Genomic DNA, 12,284 nt, shown 5'->3' with positions numbered 1-12,284 from the left:
GATTAAAAAGGGGGGAGTCTTCAAAAGTCACTTTAAGCTTAGAAAGTTTGCCCAAATCCAAAAAGAAGAGTTCTTTATAAAGATACTTACAAAAGTCCCTTGTTTGTATCTCACCACACAGTTCCAAAATAACAGCTTAACTTAAGATACAGTTTACTGCAGTCTGATGGTTCTTTTGTATCCAAGCAGCCGGGAGCTGGGTTCTTTAAACTTTAAACATTGTAATCCACCAGAGAAAGGAAGAAAAGTTCAAGTCTAAGTCCAATCCAATTTAGACACACACAACTTCTTCCCCCCCCCCCTGTACAGTCCAGTTCGAATTTGCAAAGTCAATTTCAAGATCTTTTAAAGGAGAGGAAATCCCCTCTCAACGCTTCAGCTTATTAGCGCCTTTGCTTGACACTTTAAGCAGAGCCGGAAGACGGACTTCCTTTTAACGTCTCCCGCTTTCAGCCGAATTTCTCAAAGAATTTAAATCCCAGAGCTTGATGTTCTTACTCACGGGTATGTTGTTTAAGAGTCGAATAGTCAAAGAAGAAAGGTCAGCGCTCATCAGCAGCAGCCACGCGGCTTCACTTCCGCGGAAAGAGCGATGAACTCACAGCACCGCTACCCCCTCCACGTTCCGGAGCCCCTTACGGGGTCCCTTCTTCGTTTCCGAGGTCGCTCTTGGTGCCCGCCGAGTCCCACGACCACAGGCTCACTCTACCTGTGGTTTTACTTAACGGGTCTCCGCTCTGCCGCAGCGGACGACCCTTTTCCGTGGAGCCCCTCTTCACAGCGTAAAGAGGACCACCATTGCTGTTTCGCGCCGCCTCCGGAAGCCAAAGAAAGATTTTTGAAAGACCACGGAGAAGACCTGCAGAAAGAATCTGGAGAAGAGCTAAGAGCACTAGAAAGAGGAATATTAGACATAGCAAAACTACCTTTTGGACTGGACTGCCTAGAGAAGGTGATACCACCGACAGAGCAGGAACAGGCACTTAGTGCAGTTGGAGGAAAAGTAAAGTAACTACATCATGGCTCTGCAACTATTAACCTGGAATTCTAATGGTCTCAACTCCCCCCAGAAAAGGAAAAGAGTTTTTCATTTATTAAAAAAGGAACAATGACCTGAAGGTGCTGCTGTGCAATGCCAGGTCAATGATTCATAAGACCACTGCCATCCATGACGTGATCGTGGATGGAGGACTTGACCTGGCATGTGTAACAGAGACTTGGTTGGATGAAGCAGATGGGCCTGTCCTTGCCGCTGCTTGTCTACCAGGTTTCTCTTACGCACAGCAACCCAGGTCATGTGGGCAGGGAGGGGGGGTTGCAGTGATTTTTAGGAAGTCATTAGTTTGCACCAGGCGTCCTATTGGGAAGACCCAGTTTTCTGAGTGCATGTTCTGGAAGTTGGGCAATAGGGGCAGTACAGGATTCCTTTTGGTGTACCGACCTCCCCGCTGCACCAAGGATTCCCTGCCCGAGCTGCTTCAGGTCGTGGCGGGTGTTCTCCTGGAGACACCTAGCTTGGTCGTCCTAGGGGATTTTAACATCCATGCCGACACGACCTTACAAGGGGCCGCTCGGGACTTCGTGGAAAGCATGGCCTCCATGGGGCTGTCCCTGAATAAGTCTGGCCCAACCCATAGCCGTGGACATGCCTTGGACCTGGTGTTTACCTCTATGGATGTTGGTGATCTGACACTAAGTAAAAGTGAAACGAAAGAAGTGCCATGGTCAGATCACTTCCTGGTGCAACTGGACTTCTCTGCGACCCATCCCCTCTGCAGGGAGGTGGGACCAATTCGGATGGTCCGGCCCCACTACTTAATGGATCCAAATGGCTTCCAGAGAGTGGTAGGGGATGCTTTATCCCATGTTGATGGCCTTTCAGCCGATTCCCTGGTGGCCCGCTGGAATGTGGAGTTAACCAGGGCTATTGACTGTTTGGCTCTGAAGCGCCCTCTCCGATTGCATGGTTTTCCACGGATCTGAGGGCAATGAAACAATTGTTGAGACGGCTAGAGCGCCGGTGACGGATAACTCATTCCGAATCTGACCGGACACAGGTTAGAGCTCAACGTCGAGCCTACCAAGTGGTGATAGCGACGGCGAAGAAGAATTTCTTCACCGCCTCTATTGCATCTGCAGAAAACAGCAGCAGGAGACTTTTTCAGGTGGTTCACAATTTAGCGGAACCACCTGCAACATCGGGGCCCAGTACGGGCCACATGTTCTCCTGCAATGATTTTGCAAAGTTTTTTGCAGATAAAATCGCTCAGATTCGGGAAGAAGTAGACTCCACCGTGGGAGCAGGACCGGGGCGGGAGAGTGCTAGAGTTCTGTCTAGTCAAGTTGAGTGGGATCAATTCCAATCTGTTACCTCCGAGGATGTGGACAGGCTGCTTGGGCGAGTGAAACCAACCACCTGTCTCCTGGATCCTTGCCCATCCTAGCTTATAAAAGCTAGCCGGGAAGGACTGGGTGATGGGCTTCGTGGGGTGGTGAATGCCTCCCTCCGTGAGGGAGCCTTCCCAGACCCGCTGAAAGAGGCGGTTATTAAACCGCTTCTTAAAAAACCATCTTTAGATGCGGCCACGATGGCCAACTATCGCCCAGTCTCAAATCTTCCATTCCTGGGCAAGGTGATTGAGCGAGCGGTTGCCGAACAACTCCAGGCACGCCTGGAAGAAGCGGACCATTTGGATCCCTTCCAGTCGGGATTCAGGCCTCATCATGGGACTGAAACTGCCTTGGTCGCACTGGTTGATGATCTCCGGCGGGCTAGGGACAAAGGTGAGAGCTGTTTCCTAGTTCTGCTGGATCTCTCAGCGGCGTTTGATACCATCGACCATAGCATCCTTCTGGACCGTCTAGAGGGGCTGGGAGCTGGGGGCACTGTTATACAGTGGTTCCGCTCCTTCCTCCTGGGCCGTGTTCAGAAAGTGGTGGTGGGGGATGAGTGTTCAGACCCCTGGGCTCTCACTTGTGGGGTGTCTCAGGGTTCTCTCCTCTCCCCCATGCTTTTCAACATTTACATGCAGCCGCTGGGAGAGATCATCAGGAGGTTTGGGCTGGGTGTTCATCAGTATGCGGATGATACCCAGCTCTACCTCTCTTTTAAATCAGAACCAGTGAAGGCGGTGAAGGTCCTCCGTGAGTGTCTGGAGGCAGTTGGAGGATGGATGGCGGCTAACAGATTGAGGTTGAATCCTGACAAGACAGAAGTACTGTTTTGGGGGGACAGGAGGCGGGCAGGTGTGGAGGATTCCCTGGTCTTGAATGGGGTAACTGTGCTCCTGAAGGACCAGGTGCGCAGCCTGGGAGTCATTTTGGACTCACAGCTGTCCATGGAGGCACAGGTCAAATCTGTGTCCAGGGCAGCTGTTTACCAGCTCCATCTGGTATGTAGGCTGAGACCCTATCTGCCTGCGGACTGTCTCGCCAGAGTGGTGCATGCTCTGGTTATCTCCCGCTTGGACTACTGCAATGCACTCTACGTGGGGCTACCTTTGAAGGTGACTCAGAAACTACAACTAATCCAGAATGCGGCAGCTAGACTGGTGACTGGGGGCGGCCGCCGAGACCATATAACACCGGTCTTGAAAGACCTACATTGGCTCCCAGTACGTTTCCGAGCACAATTCAAAGTGTTGGTGCTGACCTTTAAAGCCCCAAACGGCCTCGATCCAGTATACCTGAAGGAGCGTCTCCACCCCCATCATTCTGCCCGGACGCTGAGGTCCAGCGCCGAGGGCCTTCTGGTGGTTCCCTCATTGCGAGAAGCAAAGCTACAGGGAACCAGGCAGAGGGCCTTCTCGGTAGTGGCACCCGCCCTGTGGAATGCCCTTCCAGCAGATGTCAAAGCGATAAACAACTACCTGACATTCAGAAGACATCTTAAGGCAGCCCTGTTCAGGGAAGTTTTTAACGTGTGATATTTTACTGTATTTTTGGTTTTTATGGAAGCCGCCCAGAGTGGCTGGGGAGGCCCAGCCAGATGGGCGGGGTATAAATAAATTATTATTATTATTATTATTATTATTATTATTATTATTATTATTATTATTATTATTATTACAATTGGACTTGATTTGTCTACAGGAAACACACGTGATTAGGCTACATAGAAAATTACTGATCAACAAAAGACTGGGTCAGGAGTTTATCTCACCGGACAAAGTTAAAAAAAGAGGAGTAGTGATTTATGCAAAGGAGAGACTATCACCAAAATTTATCTTTAAAGACGACCAAGGAAGATTTGTGGCAATTGAAATTCAAATACAAGGAGAGAAATTCTTAATAGTAGGAGTTTATGCACCAAACGAGGGGAAATCTGAATTCTTTAAAAAGTTGCATGAGACCTTGATGGACTATTTGGACTATAATGTGATTTTGATGGGAGATATGAACGGAGTGGTATCTACAAATATGGACAAGGCACAAAGGCAGGTAGTCACTAAGGATGGTAGACTACCGAAAACCTTTTTTGAGATGACAGACAATTTTGATCTAGTTGATATCTGGAGAACAAAGAATCCCTTGGCTAGAGAGGAAACCTTCTTCTCTGAAGCCAAAATGACATGGACAAGAATTGATCAAATATGGGTAACTAGAGGAATGGCACCAAAGATAAGAAAAGTGGAAATTTGTCCAAAAACCTGCTCCGACCATAATGCTGTGAAGATGGAGATGAAACTAACACCAACTTGCTCTTTCAGATGGATGATGAATGACACCTTATTTAGAGATGAAGAAGTGACTAAGAAGGCCCAATAAACCTTGAGAGACTATTTCGAGATAAATATGAACACTAATGTTGAAAAAAGAGTAATCTGGGACGCAAGCAAAGCTGTTATGAGACGGTTCTTGATACAACAGAATGCAATAAAGAAGAGAACTCAAAATGAGAAGAAGGATAAAATACTGGAGAAAATAAAGGAAAGTGAAAAGAAGTTGAGAGCAAAACCAAAGTTGCAAGAGATCTTGAGAGAAATAAAGCTATATCAAGTACAATACATGAAAATGATGAATCAGGAGATAGAATGGAAAATTAAACAAATGAGACAAAAGACATTTGAGTCGGCTAATAAATGTGGGAAATTGTTGGCCTGGCAAATGAAAAAAGGACAAAAACTAAATACTATTATAAATTTAGAAGTGGAAGGAAAGAACATAGAGAACCCAGTCGAGATTAGAAATTGTTTCCAGAGGTATTTTAAACAACTATATACACAAGGGCCACAGAAAGAAATTGACCTAGACCGATTTTTGAAAATAAATGGATTGCAAAAACTCTCTCAAGAAAATAAATTAATGTTGAACTATAAAATAACTGAACAGGAGGTAGAAGGTGCCATTCAGAATATGCAATTAGGTAAATCTCCAGGACCGGAGGGACTGACTTCTAGATATTACAGATCCTTAAGAGAATAGTTAGTACAACCTTTAAAGGAAGTCTGTAATGAAATAATGGACGGAAAAAGGGCACCAGCGTCGTGGAAGAAAGCGTATATCACACTTATACCGAAAACAGAGACTGAAAAGACGCAGCTTAAGAACTACCGCCCCATTTTGGCTAAAAGACTAAAAAAAGTGTTAGTGGAAGAGATTCATAAAGATCAAGCAGGCTTTCTCCCGGGTAGACACTTGTCTGACAATATGAGAAACATAATCAATATTTTAGAAAAATTACAAGTGAATATTAATACCAAGGCAGTTTTGATAGTTGTGGACGCGGAGAAAGCTTTTGACAATATTTCTTGGAGTTTTATGAAGAAGAATCTACAGGGGATGGGAGTAGGTCAAGGCTTTGGAAACGGTATAAGTGCAATTTATTCAGAACAAAAGGCTAAATTAATTGTTAATAACGTGGTGACGGAGGAATTTAAGATAGAAAAAGGGACACGACAAGGTTGCCCAATTTCCCCATTGCTTTTTATATCGGTCCTGGAGGTTTTGCTGAATATGATTAGAAGGGACCAATTGGTTAAAGGTATACAAGTCAGAGCTAAACAGTACAAATTGAGAGCATTTGCAGATGATTTAGTATTGACATTACAGGAGCCAGAATCTAGTACCAAAAGAGTTTTGGAACTGATTCAAGAATTTGGTCAGGTTGCAGGATTTAAACTGAATAAGTTAAAAACAAAGGTCTTAGAGAAAAATTTAACAGCGATTGAGAGAGAGAGGTTTCAGAATGAGACAGCTTTAACAGTGGTTAAGAAAGTGAAATACTTGGGGATTAACATGACATACCTGGGGATTAACATGACAGCTAAAAATGGGAATCTATTTAAAGACAATTATGAAAAATGCTGGACTGAAGTGAAAAAAGATTTAGAAATCTGGTCAAATTAGAAGCTTTCACTGCTAGGCCGTATTGCTGCGATAAAAATGAATGTATTGCCTAGAATGTTGTTTCTGTTTCAAACATTGCAAATTTTGGATAAAATGGATTGCTTCAAGAAGTGGCAGAGAGATATTTCTAGATTTGTTTGGCAGGGCAAGAAGCCTAGAATAAAATTTAAAATACTAACGGATGCAAAGGAAAGAGGTGGATTTGCCCTGCCAGACCTTAAACTTTATTATGAATCAGCAGCTTTTTGCTGGCTGAAAGATTGGCTGCTTCTTGAAAACACAGACATTTTGGATTTAGAAGGTTTTAATAATGTATTTGGATGGCATGCATATCTGTGGTATGATAAGGTCAAAGCACATAAAGCATTTAAAAACCATATTGTCAGGAAAGCATTGTTTAATGTCTGGATAAGATATAAGGACCTACTTGAAAATAAAACCCCAAGGTGGTTGTCACCGATGGAAGCGAAGGCTCAGAAAAAGCTCAATATGGAGGCCAAATGGCCGAAATATTGGGAAATTTTGGAACAAGAGGGAGACAGATTGAAATTGCAGAGTTTTGAAAAACTAAAAAATAAAGTGCGAGATTGGCTTCATTATTATCAGATAATGGAGGCATATAATTTGGACAAGAAAATTGGCTTCCAGGTGGAAAAATCAAAATTGGAAACAGAACTGTTAGAACCCAAAACCAAGATTTTGTCAAAGATGTATAACTTGCTGTTGAAATGGAATACTCAGGATGAAACGGTGAAATCTGCTATGATTAAATGGGCACAAGATGTTGGACATAACATAATGATGGCTGACTGGGAACAGTTATGGACCACAGGTATGAAGTTTACGGCATGTAATGCCTTAAGAGAGAATATTATGAAAATGATTTACAGGTGGTACATGACACCAGTCAAGCTTGCAAAAATCTATCATTTGCCCGATAATAAATGTTGGAAATGTAAAGAAACTGAAGGTACATTCTTTCACCTTTGGTGGACGTGCCCAAGGATTAAGGCTTTCTGGGAGATGATTTATAATGAAATGAAAACGGTATTTAAATATCCCTTTTGAAGAAACCAGAGGCCTTTCTCCTGGGCATGGTTGGCCAATTGGTGCTAAAGAAGGATAGAACTTTCTTTATGTATGCTACAACAGCAGCAAGAATACTTATTGCAAAGTATGGGAAGACACAAGATTTACCCACTCTGGAAGAATGGCAGATGAAGGTGATGGACTATATGTAACTGGCGAAAATGACTGGCAGAATCCGAGACCAGGGAGAAGAGTCGGTGGAAGAAGATTGGAAGAAATTTAAAGACTATTTACAGAAATACTGCAAAATTAATGAATGTGTTAGAATGATGTTGGACTGAAGTTAAGTGGTTTTAAGCAGCAATGTTAAAAGGAATATGTAAAAATGGATTGTTAACAGGTGAAAATTTAAAGTTATTATATTTTAAGATAAGAGATTAAGATAAAATTAAAGAGGGAAAGGATTTGCTGAACTAACTAATTTGAACTGGAATACAAAAAGGGAGGTGTGAGGAGGTCGGGGAAACAAGCAAATGAAAGATAAGACATGGAAAGACCAATCTGTTTTTTTAATTGTTTTTATCTTTATCAACGACTTGGATGATGGACTCAAGGGCATCCTGATCAAATTTGCAGATGACACCAAACTGGGAGGGGTGGCTAACACCCCAGAGGACAGGATCACACTTCAAAACGACCTTGACAGATTAGAGAACTGGGCCAAAACAAACAAGATGAACTTTAACAGGAAGAAATGTAAAGTATTGCACTTGGGCAAAAAAAATGAGAGGCACAAATACAAGACGGGGGACACCTGGCTTGAGAGCAGTACATGTGAAAAGGATCTAGGAGTCTTGGTTGACCACAAACTTGACATGAGCCAACAGTGTGACGCGGCAGCTAAAAAAGCCAATGCAATTCTGGGCTGCATCAATAGGAGTATAGCATCTAGATCAAGGGAAGTAATAGTGCCACTGTATTCTGCTCTGGTCAGACCTCACCTGGAGTACTGTGTCCAGTTCTGGGCACCACAGTTCAAGAAGGACACTGACAAACTGGAACGTGTCCAGAGAAGGGCAACCAAAATGGTCAAAGGCCTGGAAACGATGCCTTATGAGGAACGGCTAAGGGAGCTGGGCATGTTTAGCTTGGAGAAGAGGAGGTTAAGGGGTGATATGATAGCCATGTTCAAATATATAAAAGGATGTCACATAGAGGCGGGAGAAAGGTTGTTTTCTGCTGCTCCAGAGAAGCGGACACGGAGCAATGGATCCAAACTACAAGAAAGAAGATTCCACCTAAACATTAGGAAGAACTTCCTGACAGTAAGAGCTGTTCGACAGTGGAATTTGCTGCCAAGGAGTGTGGTGGAGTCTCCTACTTTGGAGGTCTTTAAGCAGAGGCTTGACAACCATATGTCAGGAGTGCTCTGATGGTGTTTCCTGCTTGGTAGGGGGTTGGACTCGATGGCCCTTGTGGTCTCTTCCAACTCTATGATTCTATGATCTTGTATTTTTACTTTTTTCTTCTATTTTTCCCCTCTTTAATTCTTTTTTCGTTGTTGTTTTTTTGCATATTTTGTAATATATTGAAACCTTAATAAATATCTTTAAAAAAAATGCCGCTGAAGTGACGAAAGCTAGCAGCGACCAACGCCGACAAAACAAGCCCCGTGAGCGCAAAACCAGCAGCGATCTATGCCGACAACACTAGCCCCCGATACCGCCTCAAACCTCCTTCTTTTTTGCCGCCAAGCCCCCCCACGAGCTCCCAGCAAGGCCCACACAAATATAACAAATCCCCGCTACCGCGGCTGAAATAATAAAACCAAACGACCTGATCTCTGGAGCAATGAATCCTTCCCAGGAAGATGAATGCGGAGATGAGCTCCCAGAAGGTGCAGGGGGCGCTTGCCCTGACAAAGTTCCTTAGCGGCAAAACGACTCGGAAAGTAAGCAAACAATTCCCCAGCGGTGGAGGCTTCTGCGGTGCTGTTTCCGCCCTGCTAACTGGCGACGGCTGCCGTAGCCGCTGCCTGAAGCGCGAGCGGGCTTGAAGCCAGCGAGAAAGAAGGACCAGGATCGCCGGAGAGTTGGTCGAACCCCGGGGAAGCACGATCCGCACGGCGAAGGAGATGAGCGCCCACGCTGCCTCGCGACCCTGTAAAGAAAAATCTAAACAAGATGATCAATAAGCTAAGCTACCCGATACAAACCTCTAAAAACATGATGGCTGGCGCGGCGAAAAGAGGGCGACCCCCGGCTGCGTCGGCCCTAAATAGGGCAGGCCACGCCCCCCCCGATTGGCTGGCTGGGTGGACGACGTGGCCAGGATTCCCTCGTTCTCGCGGGGGCTGCAACCCAGCCCCCGCGCACGTGGGGTGGGCGTGAAGCCCGCAACCTCACCTCCTTGCCAGGTCCCGGAAGTGGCTTTGCAGCAATTTGCGAATTTTTGCTTTAAATCCTCATGAAAATATGTTACTGCTTTAGTATGGATCTCTCCAAATGTTTTGTGTTCAGTTTTGACTGTATAGTTTTATGCAATAAATTCCCCCTTATGTGCATTTTCATTTTATTTTTCACTTATGTGACACATTTTTCTAATACATACATATTGATGCACATTGGCAAGTGTTACCCATCAGATGGCAAGTGTTACCCATCAGATCATCTTCTCTGTTCAGGAAATGGAGGTGTGTTTCTTGGAGCCTGGGAAGCTATTTCTGACCAAGCTGTCAGAATCCGATCGCACCATTGAGTCCCTTTTCCAAGTTTCCACTGAGAACCTCCACTTGGAGACTTACACCATGAAGGTGAGGGAATGCCTCGCAACTCAAACTCAAACAGGGTTTGAAGGCTGCCTGCCATCTTTTCTTGCCCCTCTGGCTGATACTTCTGGTGACCCTAGAGCCTCACTGCTTAGCAACAGGGATGAAGGGCCTGGCAGTCACTGTGGGTAGCAGAATAAGGCATGCTGGAGATAGGAAGCTGACATACTGCGCCATCCCATTGACTCATTTAGCTCAGTACTGTCTACACTGGCTGGCAGCGGCTTTCCACGGTTTCAAGTTGGAAGTCTCTCCCAAACTTACCTAGAGATCCCAGGGCTTGAACCTAGGAACATAGGGAACTTCCTTATACTGAATCAGAACTATGTGTCTTTCTACCTCAGTATTGTCTACACTGACTGGCAGCAGCTCTCCAGAAAGTCAGGCAAGGGATATTCCCAGCCGTACCTGGAGATGCCAGGGATCAAACCTGGGGCCTTCCGCATGCAAAACAGAAGGGTTTCCAGGAACACAGAAAGCTGCCTTATACAGAGTCAGACCATTGGTCCATTTAGCTCAGTATTGTCTACACTACATTTAGCTCAGTATTGTCTACACTGACTGACAGCAGCTTTCCAAGGTTTCAAGCAGGGGCATTACCAGCCCTACCTGGAGATGCCAGCAATTGACCCCGGGACCTCCTGCATGCAAAGTAGATGCTCTACTAAGCTACAGCCCTTCCCTCCAAAGGCTGTGACACATGGGCGTAGCCAGGGTGGGCAGAGGGGCAGCTGGCACCCTAAATCAAATCAGTACAAATATGAGGTTCTTCCCCCCCAACAAAAGCCTGCCTCCCCAACAAAAATCCTGGCTACGCCCATGGCAGTGAACAGAACAGTGGGATGCGTTGAAAGGATCTGGCATGCCAACAAAGATCATAGAACAGACTTCATCTTTTCCTTGATAACTTTTAAACAACATAGGGTTCCACCTCAGCTCCCCTATGTGGAATTCACATCCCATTTCTACCTTGCAGGACTTTGAGAGAATGTGGAACCTTGTCTCCAAGGAGACCTTAAAAAGAAGGCAGCTGAGGTGGAAAAGTCAAAATTAGAAACAGAACTGTTAGAACCCAAAACTAAGAATCTGTCAAGAATGTATAACTTGCTGTTGAAATGGAATACTCAGGATGAAACAGTGAAATCTGCTATGATTAAATGGGCACAAGATGTTGGACATAATATCATGTTTGCTGACTGAGGCAGACTGATTGAATGGTTGCTCCCAGATGGCAGTTCGGGGGAAAGGAGGCATGAAGGAGCAGGAGATTTGGGCAGTATAAGATGGGTGTGGCTTTTCAATTACACAGTATCCCTTGCAAAAAAGAAAGCCCACATTTAATCTAATGTTTTCTTGTCATGTCCTATAGACAGTTCATGGAAAGTGAAAGAATACGGCACCCGAGTGCTGTGAATGTGGAGCTGGAGAACATGCTACAAGATCAAGAATCACTCACTGAGAAAAGAACAGCACTGTTTTATTCTCTGGGGTAGGTGTGTTGAATGGTTTCTTTAAATGTAAAGGTTCATCATTGTTCCACTCCATGTGTATGTCTTTAAGGGGCCGGAGCAAGGGCCAGAGCAAGATAACGAGACCCAGCTTTACAGCTGTGTAACATAGCAGGTGCTGCTGAGTTGTATTTGATTAAGGCGTGTCAGCATTTGGGTAGAGTATATAAGGAGCAGCACCTAGCTCTCCCATCACCCTGGGGGATGGGTTGGTGGTTGGGTCTGGTTTGTTAATGTATTTAGTGTAAATGGAGTTTTTGTTTTTCTTATTAAAACCTTTAAGTACTTTTTGAGTCCTTTCTTTTTAATGCATGATCTCCCCAGCAAGCTCTCTGCAGCGTTACTATACTGCAAAAAGCCAACATCTTTGGTTATGGGCCCAGCTGCTGAGTGGATGACTGCATATTTTTGGACTCTGAGAAAGGTTTGAAAATTCCTTCTCCTGTTAGCGTAGTTTTTGTGGGTCTGGAAGAGTTCCAGAATGGTTGACCGGGTTCCTGAAGCTGAGAAGGCTCTGGTCTTCCCACAGCTGACAGATGAGAACTATAGTTTATGGTCTTTTCGGGTGGAGG

The 12,284-nt window shown here is 44.9% G+C and overlaps 1 long non-coding RNA gene across 1 annotated transcript in view; it reads left to right on the top strand.

Moving 5' to 3' along the window:
• The window catches only part of LOC309523336, a 28,481-nt gene extending 17,247 nt beyond the window's left edge, over nucleotides 1-11,234 (top strand). Inside the window, exons 2-3 of the long non-coding RNA XR_014215306.1 lie at nucleotides 10,061-10,189; nucleotides 11,181-11,234. This is a non-coding gene — a long non-coding RNA (uncharacterized lncRNA). The remainder of the gene's footprint in view (nucleotides 1-10,060; nucleotides 10,190-11,180) is intronic.
• The last annotated feature ends 1,050 nt before the right edge of the window (nucleotides 11,235-12,284 follow it).

The sequence above is a fragment of the Podarcis vaucheri genome (assembly GCF_965113315.1).
Source record: "Podarcis vaucheri genome assembly, chromosome: W".
Lineage (NCBI taxonomy): Eukaryota > Metazoa > Chordata > Lepidosauria > Squamata > Lacertidae > Podarcis > Podarcis vaucheri.
Note: the sequence above shows the minus strand (reverse complement) of the source record. Positions and strands in the feature narration are given on the sequence as shown.